This window comes from Hipposideros armiger, unplaced genomic scaffold (genome assembly GCF_001890085.2).
Source record: "Hipposideros armiger isolate ML-2016 unplaced genomic scaffold, ASM189008v1 scaffold_43, whole genome shotgun sequence".
NCBI classification, from domain to species: Eukaryota; Metazoa; Chordata; class Mammalia; order Chiroptera; family Hipposideridae; genus Hipposideros; species Hipposideros armiger.
This window is the reverse complement of record NW_017731393.1, coordinates 169,312-173,927: the sequence shown is the minus strand read 5'-3', so window position 1 is coordinate 173,927 and position 4,616 is coordinate 169,312. Positions and strand designations below refer to the sequence as shown.

General features: G+C 58.2%; 1 long non-coding RNA gene across 1 annotated transcript in view; it reads right to left on the bottom strand.

The window, feature by feature from the left end:
- LOC109381043 (uncharacterized) overlaps positions 1-4,616 on the bottom strand; it is a 17,469-nt gene that overhangs the window by 9,509 nt on the left and 3,344 nt on the right. The gene's annotated exons all lie outside the window — the stretch shown is intronic.

Genomic DNA, 4,616 nt, shown 5'->3' with positions numbered 1-4,616 from the left:
TTTCACATTTCTGAAGAACTTTATTTCTTGGGTGGGGGGGGGGTTTCTAGGTTTAAAAATGTTTTCCTGGGGCCTTCCTACCCCCGGGGAGATTTGGCTGGGGAATGGTTATGTTCTGCTTTCCTTCCGCAGGCTCCTGTTCAGACTTCGGGTGCTGCTGGAGACCAGGGCTTTACCTCCTGATCCACTGATGCTCTCTCTCATATCTCCATCCTGGAGAGTCAGTGACTGGTGGACAGGTCTTGGGTGGGTCATGCTGGGGGCTTTCCTGGACTGTGGCATGAACCTCTCATACAGGCTCCTGTTGGTCCCCGTGGAACCCTCTTTCACCAGTGTCCTGACTGCTAAACAAGCGGCGCCCCTTGCCATGGTCAGTTTGTCTGAAAGCATGTGACGTCATCACACCATTTGAGACTTTGCTCCCCTAGGAGGGAGTCCCCCCCCCCCAGTGAAACAGTGTTGCCTAACGTCAGTGCTGAGCCAGTGAATCGTTTTAATTGCTCGTCCTGCCTGGGGTCACCTCCAGCCTCTCCTGTATTAGAAACCTGCTACCCTGCCTCTGCTCTCGCCCTGTTGCCATGTCTCTAGTTCTTGGGCTTCTCCCTGAGCCCGGTTCCTGCTCCCAGTGCTGTGTCCCTGCCCCGTCTGCCTGCCCCTCACTCCCCCTAGATTTTCTGCTGGTGTTGACTCATGGATGTGATCAGACCTTCATATCACTCCTGCTCTGACGAGTCTGTTTGCTCTGCTACTAAATGGAGGCATTCGTCTTTTTTGCAACATATTAGGTGTGTTGACTTGGCAGAGCTGGGTTACGGCCACAGCGCTGCATGCAACCACTTTGTCAGTCAGGAGTGGGAGCTGGGCTGTGGTGTCCCAAGACTTGACTAAATGTCACTCTGTTTTGTGACAGGCGCACATTACCTCAGGGGAGACTTGGAATGCTGGTGTCTTCCCTCAGACAGTGGCTGACCTGGAGGGGAGGGCGGGGGCGGGGTTGCCGCCCACTCTCAGGTCCACTGGACAGAGGGAAACAGTAGGCTTGGTGCCCATGGCATCTGCTCTCGGGTTGAGGCCATCAGTTCCTGGGAGAGAGGCAGAAGCAGGGGGCTCTCATGCCTGATGGCTGCCTGGTCACCTTCTGGTCATCCTGACTCCTGGGTCACTGTTAGGTATTGGTGGAAGATTTTACTCTGCAGCTTTGCTTTCCAGAGGAGACGCAGGCCATAAAGCGAGGACAGGGGCCTGTGGGTAGGAGGGGGACATCCCACCACTCCTCCTCCCCCTGGAATATCAAATCCCAGTATCAAGTCTGTGTCCTACACCTAAGCTCCTCCCCCATCAATCACAACTGTGGGCCCACCCCCCTGGCTGCCCTTCCCAGCTAAGTTCCTGAGAGATGGTGGCACCATGTGGCATGTAGCCCACTGCCCTCCTTGGACCCCTGCCTGGCTTTCATCCCAGCACACACTCTGGGTTCCTGCCCACCTCGGTAGTGCCCTATAGGGACCTGTCCAAGGGGGGTCTCCTCCACCACGTGGCCTCCCGTGCTCAGCTGGGAGCCTCTCCTGAGCTCCACTCCCAGAAAGAACCCTTCCATGTCCCACAAACTGGATGTGGTCCTCCCCCAGCCACAGACCTGCCCCATGTGAGTAAACAGAGAAATAACCGGGGTGTTGCTCAGATCAGACCCCTGGAGCCCCCGACACCCCATTTCCCTTGTTCCTCATCAGTGCTGTCAACCTTGTCTCCACACTATGGCTAGGACGCCACCCCCTCTGCCTCATGCTCTCCCCACTGGGGGCGTAGGGACCCTGGTCTTGCTGGCGCCGGCACCGCAGGGACCAGGCTCTCCACTGTCCTTGGACCTGAAGCAATAAGCACACAGAGACTTCCAGACTTCGATGGGGGTGGGAAGGAAAACCAAGGGCCTCACCGCACATGGGCAGCCCTTGCAGCCTCCCTGTCCTCTGAGCATGGCACCTCCCGCCACCCCCAACCCGCTGAGTCTGGGTCAGCGAGGCCTGCCAGAACCCCAGTCTCAGGTGGGTCTTCCAGAGGGTGTCTTCTGAGCATAGGCGTCGCCCTCCTGCAGCCTTTTCATCAAACCACAGGGCAGGGAGGCCGTGCCAGCTCAGGAACTGGCTGGCTTGGAGGTGGGGTGGCGGTACCCCCACATGTGAGCATGGCTGGGGGACTGGGCTGTGCGAGGCAGGGTCAGAGACCCAGGGCGAGTGGAGACAGCAGCCTGGAAGGGACCTGTGGGTCCAGTTGTGAGGCCAGAGCTCGGCTGCTGGGCTTCAGGGCAGTGGAGGCCTTGGAGAAGGCCCATGGGGGGGAGCGGGGGGCTGTGGGTGAGATGGGGCAGGAGGCCCCGGAAAGGTGCCAGAGGGCGTGGAGGGTGTAGTAGGGATGCTGTGGGAAGGGGTGCTGGAGATGTGGACCCCGGGCTGGGAGCGTGGAAAGGACCCACCCTGGGAAGGGGCGCTGAGGATGCCAGGAGGACCCAGACACGGGGGGGCCCGTCGGGGTTGTAGGAGGACCCCTCTGGGGAGGAGCAATGGGAGGACCCACGCGGGGAGGACTGGGGGCTCCAGGGAGGGCCCACGGTGGGGGGGCGCGGGGAGGACCCACGCGGGGCGCACAGGGGGAACCACCCGGGGCTGGGGAGGACCCACGGGGGGCGCGCGGGCGGCGGTCACGGCGCCGGCGCCGAGGCCCCTCCCCCGCCCGCGCCGCTCCTCCTCTTCCTCTCCCGCCCGCCGCGGCCTCGGTCNGCCACCGCTGACAGTGGGCATTGCAGTGCTATCACCGTATCCATTCTAGACTGTTCCTTCACTTCAGATTCCTGACCAGGTATGTCTCTCCCCAGCTCTAGGAAGAGCAATGCACCTCCTCGGGATTCACAGGGATACCCCCGATTGGAGGGTGGACAGTCTCTCGGGTGCAGGCTCTGGGCTGGCCATGTGGTCCCCCTCGTGCCCTGGCACCTGTTTGTGCCTGAGGCCAGCGTGGAGCAGGGGTCTGAGGCTGCTCTAGATATGCCACCATGCAGAAGGGGGAGCCCCTTTGGTTCAGCCCTCAGGACCAGTGAGGCACCTGGGAGGTGTAGCTTGCGCTCCCAAGGACCAGAGGACAGCCACTGCCCGGCACTGTCCCCATTGAAAAAAATGACTTCATTGGCTTTGTGAGAATACTCACCATTCAACAAGATGACAATAAAGGTTTAAAAGTGTTGCCCACGATTTCATCACTGAGATAATCGCTGTTGATGCTCGGTGGAGTTTATGCAGATAGTTGTAAAGGCCCAGGCAGGGACGAGAGGTCACGTGACAACAGAGTCAGTCAGAACTACGCCTTTACGGAAAAGCATTAAGGGAAGCCATGGTTGATGAAATGAGGCGAATGCTTCCTTACCCCAAGTTTAAAAGATGCTTCTACGATTATTTTTAGAAATTACAAAAACCATGAAGGGACCAGTCCCAAGAACCAGTGTCACTTGGTTTGAGGCAGCGTGCTTCCGTGAGCCAGAGCTGGCTCTCTCGTTTCCTGGGTCCCTGCCTGCCTCCTTCCTGCCGGCAACTTCCCAAGGTCCCCTGTACCGCCTGGCCCCTCAGTCCATGCTGACAACATCACGTCTGCAGTGGTTGGCTGTACGGTCAGCTTTCACATTTCTGAAGAACTTTATTTCTTGGGTGGGGGGGGGGTTTCTAGGTTTAAAAATGTTTTCCTGGGGCCTTCCTACCCCCGGGGAGATTTGGCTGGGGAATGGTTATGTTCTGCTTTCCTTCCGCAGGCTCCTGTTCAGACTTCGGGTGCTGCTGGAGACCAGGGCTTTACCTCCTGATCCACTGATGCGCTCTCTCATATCTCCATCCTGGAGAGTCAGTGACTGGTGGACAGGTCTTGGGTGGGTCATGCTGGGGGCTTTCCTGGACTGTGGCATGAACCTCTCATACAGGCTCCTGTTGGTCCCCGTGGAACCCTCTTTCACCAGTGTCCTGACTGCTAAACAAGCGGCGCCCCTTGCCATGGTCAGTTTGTCTGAAAGCATGTGACGTCATCACACCATTTGAGACTTTGCTCCCCTAGGAGGGAGTCCCCCCCCCCCAGTGAAACAGTGTTGCCTAACGTCAGTGCTGAGCCAGTGAATCGTTTTAATTGCTCGTCCTGCCTGGGGTCACCTCCAGCCTCTCCTGTATTAGAAACCTGCTACCCTGCCTCTGCTCTCGCCCTGTTGCCATGTCTCTAGTTCTTGGGCTTCTCCCTGAGCCCGGTTCCTGCTCCCAGTGCTGTGTCCCTGCCCCGTCTGCCTGCCCCTCACTCCCCCTAGTTTTTCTGCTGGTGTTGACTCATGGATGTGATCAGACCTTCATATCACTCCTGCTCTGACGAGTCTGTTTGCTCTGCTACTAAATGGAGGCATTCGTCTTTTTTGCAACATATTAGGTGTGTTGACTTGGCAGAGCTGGGTTACGGCCACAGCCCTGCATGCAACCACGTTGTCAGTCAGGAGTGGGAGCTGGGCTGTGGTGTCCCAAGACTTGACTAAATGTCACTCTGTTTTGTGACAGGCGCACATTACCTCAGGGGAGACTTGGAATGCTGGTGTCTTCCCT